This window comes from Narcine bancroftii, chromosome 7 (genome assembly GCF_036971445.1).
Source record: "Narcine bancroftii isolate sNarBan1 chromosome 7, sNarBan1.hap1, whole genome shotgun sequence".
Lineage (NCBI taxonomy): Eukaryota > Metazoa > Chordata > Chondrichthyes > Torpediniformes > Narcinidae > Narcine > Narcine bancroftii.
Genome location: NC_091475.1, coordinates 171,386,453 through 171,400,027, shown reverse-complemented (window position 1 = coordinate 171,400,027; position 13,575 = coordinate 171,386,453). Strand labels below are relative to the sequence as shown.

Below are 13,575 nucleotides of genomic sequence, written 5' to 3'. Positions count from 1 at the left end.
CTGTTTTCTTTGCCTTTTTGATAACTGAGGCCAGTCACAAAAGAATACTTGTGAGATAGAGAATATTTCTTGGTGCAGAATGCCAGCAAGACAGTCAATAGCTTTGGACTCCATGTAGACTCTCGTGGTTCTCTTTGGAAGCATTAGGCACAGCCTGCATGACTCAGCCCAAGCACTTCAACATCTTATGCACAAATTTTGATGTAAAAAGCAATGAGTCATGCAATGTTAAAACAGACCTTTTGACCCACAGCATTCAGGACAAATACCCTTTAAAACTGCCACTGTCTTCTTCCCACATTCTGCCAAGACTATCTGGGTATATCCAAATCACACACCATTGATGATCCAAGACTCCAGAATTCCTGAAGACCAGGTCTGTGGCATTTAGGACTGGAGATCGGAAACATCCACAACCTCTGGAAGGTAATCACCAATGCAAGGAGACAATTCCAAACCCAGCTGGAGTCTCAGACAGACACCAGACATCTGTGGCACGGCTTGCACGCCATCACATTCTATAAGGCGAAACGAAGTAGTATCATCAATTATGATATATCTCTTCTGAACGAGCCCTATTATGGCTTTTATTTACAAATAACTGGCTGCATCCAGTAAGAATTTCAGGCATATATACATTGTACAATGTAAATGGCAATAAACATCATCATTATTATTCCCATCAACTTCCCTGAGATTTTTAATCACACAAATATAATCCTGCGGCAATTTCCATTGGACAATTAACCTACCACTTGAATCACTCACTCAATATACAGAATAGAAAACCAAACCCAACAGAGATTTAGCATGAGAAACACAAAGCATTTCAGATGCTAGGACCGAGAGCAAACAATGGTAAGCTAGGGGGACTCCATTGGGTTAGGCAGCATCCATGGAGAGAAATGGTCACCTAAAACATTTACTGACTATTTCTCTCCATGGATGCTGCCTGAACAGTTTCCCACAGGCTTAGTGTGATTTAGGAAAGTTCACACCACGATGGGTCTCTGAGCACATTCCAGTTAACTCTTGCACATTTTCAACAGTGCTAAACTACATTGATTGATCTCTTTAAAAGGATCCAGATGACTGTTGTGTGGTAAAGTTTGCCAACATGATCACATGCTGTACTGAGCAATGCAATTTTCATTTACTTTTATAGCCATCCAGCCTATCATCATAAAGGAGCAGAAATATGATGCACAACTCCACCACATCATTACCACCTTGCTTGATGGGGTAATTCAAAGTTGGAGTAAACCAAGAAAGTCTGCAACACTATAACATAGTTCTGAAGAAACTCAGCATGTCACGCAATGCCAATAGGAAGCAAAGACCAATGTTTTGGGCCTAAGCTCTTCATCAAGTTATGGGCAAAAAACAGTTAGGTACCTGAATAAAAAGGTGGGGGGGGGGGAGGGAAAAGGGGAATGGAGAGGAGCACAGGCCAGCAGGGAAGAGGCCATAGGAGAATATGGGGGTGGAGGACAAAAAAGGACATCTAATTACATACACCTCCATCCCCTATACCAAAGGACTCAAAGCCCTTTGTTTCTCACTCAGTGACAGACACAACCAGTCCCCCTCCCACTACCACCCTCCTCCGCCAGGCTGAACATATTACCCTAGTGATCTCTTTGATGCATCCCAATTTCTCTATCAAAGGAGTAGCCATGGGTACCTCCATGTGCCCCAGCTATGCCTGCCTTTTTGTGGAGCAATCCACATTACAAGCCTACACAGGCAAGGCTCCTCAAACTTTTACTCTGGTACATTGACGATTACATTGGTGCTGCCTCAGGAATTCATGATAAGCTCATCAATCTTATCACTTTCCTGCTAACTTTTACCCTGTCCCCAAATTCACATGGTCCATTTCTGTACATTTGGAGCAGCATGGTTGGCGTAGCACATTTACAGTGCTAGCGATCAGGACCGGGGTTCAAAGGAGTTGGTATGTTCTCCCCGTTTCTGCATGGGATTTTGCTAGGGGCTCCTATTTCCTCCCACTGGGGGAGTAAGTTAATTGGGTGTAAATTGGGTGGCACAGACTCATGGGCCTGTTACTGTGCTGTATGCCTAAATTTAAAAAATTTACATTTAAAATTTAAAATTTTAAATTTAATTTTAAAAATTTTAAATTTAACTTTGTCTCCTTTCTCAATTTCTCTGTCTCCATCTCAGGAGACAAACTTTCCACAGACAATGTTTTCACAAACCCACCAAGTCCCACAGTTACCTGAACTACACCCCTTCACACCCTGACCCCATAAGGATTATATTCCTTTCTCTCCGTTCCTCCATCTTTGTCCCATATGCTCTCATTCCAGGTTATCCGAGGTATCCTCCTTCTTCAAAATCTGGTTGGAGAGACTGGACGCAGACAGGGAGATCATTTCATTGAGCGCCTTCACTCTGTGCACTGCAGTGGCAGGAACCTCCCAGTGGTCAACCATTTCAATTCCGCATCCCATTCTTGCACTGACATTTCTGTCTATGGCCTTGTGCACTGACAAACTAAGGCCACCCACAAATTGGTGGAATGAAACATCATATCCTGTCTGCATACCCTCCAACCAGATGGTATTAACATGTACTTTTCCATTTTCCATTGGGCCCCTCCCTGTCTGCCTTTCTCTATCCCTCTGTCTCTTTTCCTCCAACTACCCACCTTCTTCCCTCTCCATTCAGAGATCTACCCCTTCGCTCTATCACTTCTCAGCTTTTCTCCTTATTCTATTTTATTTGTGCGAGTTTTTGGAAATTTGAAATAAACCAGAGGTAATTGAAAAAACCTTGAATCCACAATTCTATGTGGCCTTTTGCTTTGCTGTTAAACTACACCTTATGTCCATTTATTCCTCTCTGCTATTTAAAAATCACAGGATTTGGTTCTTTTCAATACATCTTTGGCAAAGTTTGAGCAAAGACCAGATAAAGAAAGGCTGAAATTGGGATTGTTGCTTTTAGAAGAAGTGCAGTAGTTTGTGGTTTAATGTTTTGGCAGCAGGTTGGAAAGAAACAGTTTGAAAGACTGAGATGACAGCCAATTATTTATCCCTTCTGAGATATTATGGAAAAATAATTTCAAATGGAAGAATCAGCAGAAAAGTGTGAATGTTAGGAGATCGGAAAGAAAAGTACAAGATTCAGACATCCTGATGAACTTTAGCCAGATGCCATAGAAACATTCTCACCCAGCAGTGTGGGGATGTGGCAGGAGTCAATGGAATGGAATGTTTCTCTTCTGACCTGCAAAACAGCAAACCAGTTCTATAAACTGTTCAGTAACCAGGTGAGGGTGGGTGAATATGGTTCCTGACCCTTTTCTTTACTGGACAACCTAGTCAGTGGTTTGGTTTCACAGAGCCAAGAGTTCATTGGTACATGACTGAAAAAAAAATTCAAGCACCATCACATACATGTGGAGAAGCTGAGATCACTCTCTGAGGGATACTATTGAAAGGCAGGGCAGCCTATTTCCACTCTTATGTCACATTGTGTACCAGCAGTACAGCACTGAGGGGTTTAACACTACAGTCTACAACTATCATTGGGAGAATAATTACAGATTTTCTCCCCCCATTTATCAGGCTTTGGTGAAGAGTCTTGACACTCCCATCTCAGGAGCAGCCCAGGGCCCATCTACCCTTTGCCCCTAGAAATAGTAGATCACCAGGAAAAAAAGGGTAGACACGATTACATTTAAATGTAGACATACAGCGGAGTAATAGGCCATTTCAGTCCACGAACCCATGCTGCCCATTTACATCCAATTAATCTACAACCCCTGGTATGTTTTGAATGGTGGGAGGAAAACACACCCTCCCGAGGAGACCCATGCAGACATGGGGAGAACATACAACTCCTTGCAGACAGTGAGGGATTCAAACCCCGGTCCCAATCGCTGGCGCTGTAACAGTGTTGCGCTAAATGCTATACTAACTGTGCCGCCCGTACATGGCCAGTATCCTGCACACCAGTGTTCGGACCTGGGGTTGGGATGCATACTGTTCTCTTCCAGGCTTTCAGAATATGATGCTTGATATGTAGTTTGGTAAGTATGTAGTTAGGAAATGCAACCTTGTCAGGTGTATATAGGTCAGTGCCTCTTACAGTGACAGGTCTCTGTTGAGAGAGAATAAACAGCCTTGTCCAAAGCTCCAGCATTCTGCAAGAGGTAGAATTTACTTGAGCTCTGGCAATCCCTCAGATCCATTCAAAGATCGATTACATAGAATTTTGGAGAAGCTGATCACTGGACAAATGGTTTACGGGGAGAAAGCACCCGTAGGGTTGTAAAGAGAGCTTTTGGCATATTGGCCTTCAGAAATCAAAGTATTGAGTATTGGAGTTGGGATGTTATGATAAAGTTGTATAAAACTTTGGTGAGGCCCAATTTGGAATATTATGTGCAGTTTTGGCCACCCAATTATCATATGTACTTGTGTAATAGTCAATCCCATGAAATAGTCAATCCCTCTCTTTTGGCCAAAAAATTGCATGTTTTTTTGTATGACCCATGTAAAGGTTGACCCCCTCCCCCTATTTTTAGCCCCAGTCGTCTGCCAACCTAAGCTCCTGACAACCTGACTGTAAACCCTTGCCTCGACCGCCCACCCATCTGCGCTCCCAATGTCCAAACTGTTGATTCTTTCCACGGCTACCTACCCACTGGAGTTCTCGACTCCATGACCGCCCACCCAACCATGCTCCCGATGCCTGACCACCTGCCCATCTGAGCTTCTGATCCCATAACCGCCTGCCCATCTGAGCTCCCATTGGCTTGATCGCAGATCCTCAACCCGGCCACCTTCCCACTGGAGCTCACAGCGCTCCGACTACAGACTCTATCCTCAGCCTAGCCACTCACCCATCGAAGCTCCTGACACCCTGACCACAGATCCTTGCCTTGGCTGCCTATTCATCCGAGCTCCTGATCCCCAAAACATGGACTTACCACATGGTCCCAGCCATTCAAGCTCCTGACACCTTGAACAATTTAGGTACTTACTGAAGGTGACTGATGTAAAAGTTGACCCCATCATATTTGACATGAAAAATTGGTCTACAGAAACAACCATTACATGAGAATAGATGGTACAGGAAAGATAGCAATAAGATAGAAAGAGTGCAGAAAAGATGTAATAGGATATGGCCAGATCTTTTGAGTCACAGGGAAAGGTTAAACAGGTTAAGACTTTATTCCCTGGAGCATAGAAGAATGAGGGGAGATTTGATAGAGGTATTTAAAATTATGAGAAGTATTGATAGAGTAAATGCAAGTTGGCTTTTTCCACTGAGGTTAGGTGAGAGACAAACTAAAGGACATGGGTTAAGTGTTAAGAGGGACAGGTTTAGGGGAATATTAGAGGGAACTTCTTCACATAGAGAATGGTGGGGGATGTGGAATGAGCTACAAGCTAAAGTGGTGAATGTGGGCTCAATTTTCACAATTAAAAAAATAGGTACATGATGGGAGATGTATGGAGGGATATTTACTGGGTGAAGGTCAGTGGGACTAAGCAGAATAATAGTTCGGTGCAGACGAGAAGGGCCAAAAGGCCTGTTTTCTGTGATGTAATGTTCTATGGTTCTCTCATTCTAAGAGTAAGACTGTGCTGAGAAAAACATATGCTATCCCGTGTATGTCTGAAACCCTGCACGGGTGGCATGTGTTGTCGAAGGCCGAGTGCCCAAGTGCATGGTCCTGAGATGAATCCTGAAACAGTTCTCTCCAAGGATTAATCTGCATTAAGAAGAATCCTATTAGCTTCAGATAATACTGAAACAACCTCTCCAAGTGCCAGGTCTCAGATCACACTGTAGAGAAATAACAGAACAACAGAGCAAAAGAGACAGGTTTGATATGAAGAAAGAATGGAATGATTCAAGATTAAATTCCCAGTCAAAGTTATTTCAAGTGCTTTGGAGCTCAGTCACACTATTAAAATAAGGCTTTGCCCAGAAACTGTAACAGGGCCAGCAATCAGAACATATTGGCTCCCTTCCAGTCCACCACCTGTCCAATCAGAAAATCCTGGTTTCTGCATGCAATTCTCTTGAGATTGCGATTGTGTCATCAATAGAACCAGCTCTTGTCTGAGTTGAACATTACAGACAGCAGTGCACATAATCTCTACAGAATTTGTTTTCAGGGTTCAAGAATAAATCTTACAGATATTTATCTGCTTAGATGTCTTCTCTACCTTTATTCAACTCTCATAAGAGAAAACATAAAATGCTCACAGAGAAAATGCACATGGAGCAGGCAAAGCAATTGTCTTTTTATATGATTTTTAATGTTAGGAATATAAAACAAAAATGTTCAAAGTCACAACATGAGCTGGGAGTTGCACTGAGCACAGGGCAGCTCTTCTTGATTATTAGATGTTTGCAGATCAATACTTCATATTTGGAATGAAACCCATGATTTTCTAGGCAGCTGTGATCCTCATTTCTATCACATCTATGCCAGCTCGCCGAGTATTCTCATCAATCCCATTCCCATAAGCAAACAATGGGAAGCTGGAGGGACTCAACAGGTCAGGCAACATCCATGGAGAGAAATGGTCAGGTCAGGGTGGGGCGAGGAGCTGTGGAGAGACCAAGAGATGACACGATACTGGACAAATGAAAGCAGGAGAGGTAGAGAGACAGGCAGGGGAGGAAACCAATGGGGAAGGGGGAGGTGGATGTTTGAGGGAAAAGTAACAACAGGAGCAGAAAAGATAGAAACTGTGGAAAAATCAATGTTCATACCATTAGATTTAAGGCTGTCCAGGAGTTCCTGGCCTCACCCAGGCAATAGATGAGGCCAAGAGCAGACATGTCTATGTAGGAATGATGAGGGGAATGAACATGGCATCCAACTCTGATTCTCCCACTTATTTCCCTGTAATCTCCTCTCTCACACATACTGATTCTACTTTGTTCACCTACACCAATTTACAATAGCTAATTCACCTTCCAACACATCTTTGGGATGTGAGAGGAAAGTGGAAACCAAGAGAGATTCCATAGAGGGAGAAGTTGTAAACCTTCGTGAGACCAGCTTGGATCTCAGGACGATAGAGCAGTCGAAGAACGGCAGTAGCTGCTGCACCACTTGTGCCCGCATAAATGTCCTCATACGTGCTGTTGAACTCTTGGACAACCAACAGCAAGGCATTGAAAAGATATACTGACATTGCTTCCACAATATCCTCCAAATTTCTGAAAGGATAACAAAACTAAGTCGGCATCACCAATACTAAAGCTCCAGTCACTCTCAGACTGGTTCACATGTTGGAATCAGACCCCTGATGTTGACACCCAGTTCTGTGCTCTGTCACAAGTGAGATAGCCACCTGGACAGAGAGAAAGAATTCAAGGATAATCTCAAAGATAAAATGTAATCTCGATGAATCCTTGGCTTTGCAGAGTGGGGAATGAACATTCAGGATGACACTGAAGAATTTGAGGCCATATGTTGTGCTCACAATGAAGCCCAACCTAATGGGCAGAAGGAGAGCCACATTTCAAATTATCCACCACCCGTCCCCGAATGCAAGTGTCTACAGGTCCTACATTGGCCTCGTCAGTCACAGCAAACCCACAGATCCAGAGTTGAAACCTGACAGCCTCTCTCCCACAGGACTACTCAAGAAAAGATCACAAGATAATTACACTCTGAATATCTATGAGGTGAGGTGACTCCCCAAAGTCACAGTGTATAGAAAGTCAGAAGAAATGTAAATCCACCCTTTGAAGGGTAGTAGAGGATTGAGCAGAATGGTAAATTGCCAAAAATATGAATTTTGATTGCCATGGGCAGCAAAGAATGCATTTCCGACAACCACAAGGTGAATGTAGGGTGTGGGTGGAGTGTCAGGTTCATGAGTTCAGGTAGATTTGTTCATAAAATCCATATTCTTCATATTTGGTAACTATTTAAAGTTGTCTTTGATGTCCTGGGCTAATACACTCTGGTATTGTTTAAATAGTGGTAAACTGCGGCTAATGAATTTGAAACATCCTATTTTTATTTCCATAAATTTTATTTTATTTGGGGCGGCGCCAGCATTCAGGACCAGGGTTTGAATCCCGTGCTGACTGTAAAGGAATTTGTATATTCTCCCTGTGTCTGCGTGGGTTTTCCCTGGATACTCCAGTTTCCTCCCACTTTTCAAAACATACCTGGGGATGGGTGGCATGGGCTCATGGGCCCAAATGGCCTGTTACCTTGCTGTATATCTAAATTTAAATTTAAAAACAAATTTGAAGTAAATTTAAAGAGTGGTAAAACATCTTGGCAAAACACAATTACACAAAGTCAAATCAGTCCAGCTCTTAGCAGACATTAAGCAAAAGTTACAACACTTGATTAAGGTGTGAAGAAAAGGTGACCCTGAACCTAAAAAGAATCACAGACATGTACAGCAAATTAGGATAATACACTCTTTATGCAACCCTAGATTTATTACTTACACTGTCACCAATAAATTGTGATATTTCAGGAAGCACAAACAATGCAATTTAATTAATATCAGTAAACCTCAGTGTTATTGTTTTATTATTGTAGCAGAAGTAAATTGTACTTCCTTACAAGATCTTATTGGGATCATCATACGAATAATCATAGCATTCTGGGTAATTAGAACATCATGCAATCCAGTGCATGGGTTCATCTTAACATAAGGAAAATGGCCTGGCTCCAGTGTTTAGATAGATGGTTTTAGAGAGAAAGGGGCATTATAACTGTAAAGTGTGCATTTCCCAGAAAAGCATAGAATTGTAATGCCAAGGCATTTGTGACCTTTCCCCCAATACTCTGAAAGCTAGTCTGATTGACAGGTTTAGCTGGTTATTAGGCGAAGCAAAGGTCACAACTGAGAAGCAGATACATTTGCTGATGGCAGGGATAGAGAGGGATGGAAATTATGGGCAATGGAAGAATGGAAGTGGAGGGGGATCAGTGGGTGAATGGACAGTTAAGAGGAAGGGATGCAGCAGTCAGTGAAGACCATGTGGGGTAGTGATAACAGGGAAGCATGATTAACTCGGAAATCATAACAGGGTAAATTTTAGAGGATGAGGAGATCTGGAGGATTTGATGGATCACTATATGGGACAATGATATTGTTGTAAGCACAGAAACATGGTAAAGGAAAGTGCAGGACTGACAGCTCAATGCCCCAGGGTGTGACAAAGGAAGCAGGTAGTAAAGTGTTGCACTGTTGATCAAGAAGAGCATAACAGCAGTACTTAGAAATAAGTACTGCCTTATATGATTAGGGCTCCCAATATTCAGAAGAGCAGATACATAGGCATATCATGGTTGTGTGTAAAAACAATGGAATGTAGTAGTGGGGGATTTTGACTTGCTCAACTTGACATGGAACACTTTAGTGTAAGGGGCTTAACTAGGCTGGAATTCATAACATGGATTCAAGAGAGCAGTATGTAGAGAGTCGTACCAGGGAAATCTTACTCTGCTTGACTTTATCTGAGAGAATCATGGGCAATTAGTCGATATCTCCATGGAGGAACCTTTTGGAAATAATAAGTTCAGTAAGTTTCAAGATAATCATGCAAAAGGATAAGGTTGGTCCTTGAATTAATGTCATAAATTTGGTTGAGCAGTGTAAGGCAGACACTGGCAAAAGTAGATTATGAACAGCGTCCAGAGTGTAAAATGACATCCAATAACAACTGGTAGGTGGGTGGAGTTTAAAGACAAGATAGAAAGCAGACAGAACCAGTGTGCCCTCTTAAGTGTAAATAACTAGCAAAGGCAGTAGATTTGATTGGAAATAAGAAAAAAAGTACACCAGGAATAGGCACTTCATTTCAAGTGAGTCCTTTGAGGTTTATGGAAGATGCAAAAGAGAGCTTAAGAAAGAAATTAGGTGGGCAAAGAGAACATGAAATAATGTTATCAAGCCAAATTCAGGAGAATACCAAAACATTTCAAAAGTATATTAGAGGCAAGAATGTAGCTAAAGAAAGAATGGGCCCCATCAGGAACAAAAAGAGAAATCTATGGGTGGAGCCAAGTATTATGAATATGATTCTAAATTTTTCATCGGTATTTTCCAGAGAGAATGATAAAGGACAGAAAGTTAGAAGGGCATGTTGATTTCTGAAATGTCTATGTCAGGAAGGAGGAAATCTTAAAGATATCTGCATACATTAGGATGGATAAATTAGTGGGGCCCTACAGAATCTATCTCAGGATGCTATGGGGAGCAAGGAAGGAAATTGCTGGGGCTCTAGCAGAGGATTCATTAGCCATGGGTGAGGTACCTTAAGACAATAGGGTAGCTAACATTGTACCCTTATTGAAAAAGAACAGTAGGAAAACCCAGGAAACTGTAAACTGGTGAGTCTTACATATAAAATAGGAAAATTATTGGAAAACAAATCTAACGGACACAAGTTATGTTCACTTGGAAAGACAGGGACTGATTAGAAGGAGTCAGCATGGTTTTGTGTAAAGGAGGAGGTAACCAACAATGTTGAGGATGACAGCATAGTAGATATGATTCACAAGGATTTTGATAAAGCTCTACATTAGATGTTGAGCCAGAAGAATAAGGCATATGGATCTAAGGTGTGGTGACAAACTGAATTCAAAACTGGAGAGAAAAAAAATGTAGCCTGCTAGTGTAGCTAGTGAAAAAGCAAAAAGTGATAATATTCCTTCAAGTAAATATTACAATTCCATGGCAATGGTTGAAGAAGAAGAAATTATTCATCCAGTGTTCTGGTCGCTTTTGTTAGTCAACAGATGAACTATACATTCATCATTTTTGTGCGATCTTCTGGAATGGCATATTTAATATCAGTCACTGCAGTTCCACATAATTGATTACAAGTACAATGGTTTGGAAAGATGTCATTTCTCAGCTGTGATACTATTGCTTGTTAGCTTGGGGCACCATGGTTAGCATAGCAGTGGATGCAATTCTGTTACAGCACCAGCATTCGGGACCAGGGTTTGAATCCCGTGCTGTCTGCAAGGAGTTTGTACATTCTCCCCGTGTTTGTGTGGGTTTTCCCTGAGGGCTCTGGTTTCCTCCCACCCTTCAAACCTGCCACTGTGCTGTATGTCTAAATTTATAAATTTAGGAGAAATATGTACACCACAAATAATTACCATAAAGTAACTATACCACACATTACACATTGGTGCAGAGCAATTTCTCAAAAAGTCCAAAATCATTGATTTAACTTCTGTTTACATGTTAATCCACCTCAAAAAAAGCTACCTAGTCAAGTCAAGTCAAGTCAACATTATTTATCATTCATATCATGCTCGCACGGTAGGACGAGATAGTGTTTCTCCAAGACCACATAGATATAAGTTATGAAAGCAGTTAATGCATTAAAATATTGAGATATTAAGATGTATACACTGAAAGTCCACAGCGTACCATGCACATCTGTACTACGTAAGGGCTCAAGTGCTACGGTACTTTCTGCCAGATGGCAGAAGGGAGAACAGTTTACATGTGGGATGTGTGGCATCTTTAACAATGTTTATTACTTTCTGCCTGCATCGAGTGAAGTAAATGTCCTTTATGGTAGAAAGAGGTTCCTCAATGATCCTTTCTGCTGACTTCTCAATGCATCCTCTGTAGAATGTAGTGAGGATGGAGGGTGGGAGATGAATGTTGCTCAGCCTTCACAGGAAGTAGAGGTGCTGCTGGGCTTTCTTGGCTAGGGAAATGGTGTTAAGGGACCAGGTGAGGTTCTTCATCAGGTGCACACCGAGGAATTTGATACTCTTTTTAAAAATATTTTATTTTTGATTTTTACCATAAATATGCATAGAAAAACTTCAATATTAAATATATACACACACACACATATGTGTGTGTGTGTGTGTGTGTGTGTGTGTGTGTGTGTGTGTGTGTGTGTGTGTGTGTGTGTGTATACACACCCACATAAAACTTTTTCTTTACAAAAAAAACAACCAAATAAACCCCCCCCCGCCCCCCCTTTCACAGTATAAATCCACACACCGTCAGGGCTCACATTCATGTTGATCATCCAAAATTCTATATGGGGAAGTCACCTGCATTTGTGCTAATAGCAGCATTTATTATTATCCTTTTTAAAAATATATTTACAATAACAATTGGCCCCTATTTGATCCAATCTTAATAAATGTAATTTTTTTCTTTAAGTTATATGTAATTTTTTTCCATAGGTATGCAACTATTCATCTCAGCAACCCACCATGCTATCTATAGAGGGGAGTCAGATTTCTAAGTAATCGCAATACATTTTTTAGCCACTGCTGAGGTTATTTGAACAAATGAAATTTGGAATTTAGTTAGTTTATTACTTAGTTCAATGAAGTTGTCCAAAAGATAAAGCTCTGGGTCACCCATGAAGGCCACTCCTTTGTTCTTGTGAATATTTCAGTAATATCCCACCAGAAAGGTCTCACCTTCACAGATGACTACGTAGCATGTAAAAACATTCCTATTTCTATCGCACACCTAAAACACATCTCCGATATTTCAGATTTTGATTTATGTAACTTCTGTGGTGTAATATATAACTGGTGTAGGAAATTATATTGCACTAATCCATATCTTGCTTTTATGATTGATGCCATGCTATGCACACACCAATTGGACCAGCATCTTTCCATTATTGTAACACCTAGATCCGACTCCCATCTCTCTCTTGATCTCTGTAATCTGGTTTCGCACTTTCATTTTGGAGAGCATAGTTCATCTTAGTTATAAATTTAGGCGTATTCCCCAGCCAAATTATTTATTCCATTTCACTAATTTCTGGTGTGGCCAAACTTCGCCCCCATCTTTCTCTTAGGAACTACCTTATCTGGATAAAACAAAAGGAAGTCCCATTAGCTACTCTGTATTTATTTTTTAATTGTTCAAAAGACATAAGAGATCCCTCTATATAACAATCAACATATCGTTTTCCTTTGTCATACCATGAGTTCAATATTTTGTTGCCCAGATTCATAGGGAGCAACACATTTTTACATAATGATGTTCTTACTGATATATCTGCTTTTTTTCCAATACACTAATTTATTTCTTGCCATATTCTAATCATATGCATTAATATAGGGTTAGCCATCTTTTTGTTATTAAATTAACATTCCACTTATAAATAAATCCTTCATTGTTTCTTCTTCTATTGAATTCAATCCCATTCAGATCCAAGAAGGGGACTGTCTTCTTCAGAAAAGGGAGATAAAAAAATCTTGCTTGTGCTGATAAATAGCATTTTTTAAAGTCCAGAAGTCTAAATCTTCCCAATTTATAATCCCATGTTAACTTTTCCTATGAAATTCTCAGCACATTATTATTCCATAGGAATTTCCTTAGATAATAATTCAATAATTTAAAGAAATGTTTAGGTGGTGCAATAGGCAACAATTGAAATAGATACTGTAATCTTCGCATCACCTTCATTTTAATACCGTTTACTCTTCCTACTAGAGTAATTGACAAGACTTCCTATTTCTGTAAATCTTTCTCTATTTTTTCTAGAAGAGGAATCTAATTAAATTTATATCAGTTCTGCAAGTTATTAGCTCTTATT

General features: G+C 40.7%; 2 long non-coding RNA genes across 2 annotated transcripts in view; one reads left to right on the top strand and one right to left on the bottom strand.

Annotated features, from left to right (window-relative positions):
- Positions 1-1,381, top strand: part of LOC138739386 (uncharacterized) — a 263,380-nt gene extending 261,999 nt beyond the window's left edge. Inside the window, exon 4 of the long non-coding RNA XR_011342210.1 lies at positions 1,166-1,381. This is a non-coding gene — a long non-coding RNA (uncharacterized lncRNA). The remainder of the gene's footprint in view (positions 1-1,165) is intronic.
- LOC138739388 (uncharacterized) overlaps positions 1-13,575 on the bottom strand; it is a 123,733-nt gene that overhangs the window by 272 nt on the left and 109,886 nt on the right. The window lies entirely within an intron of this gene.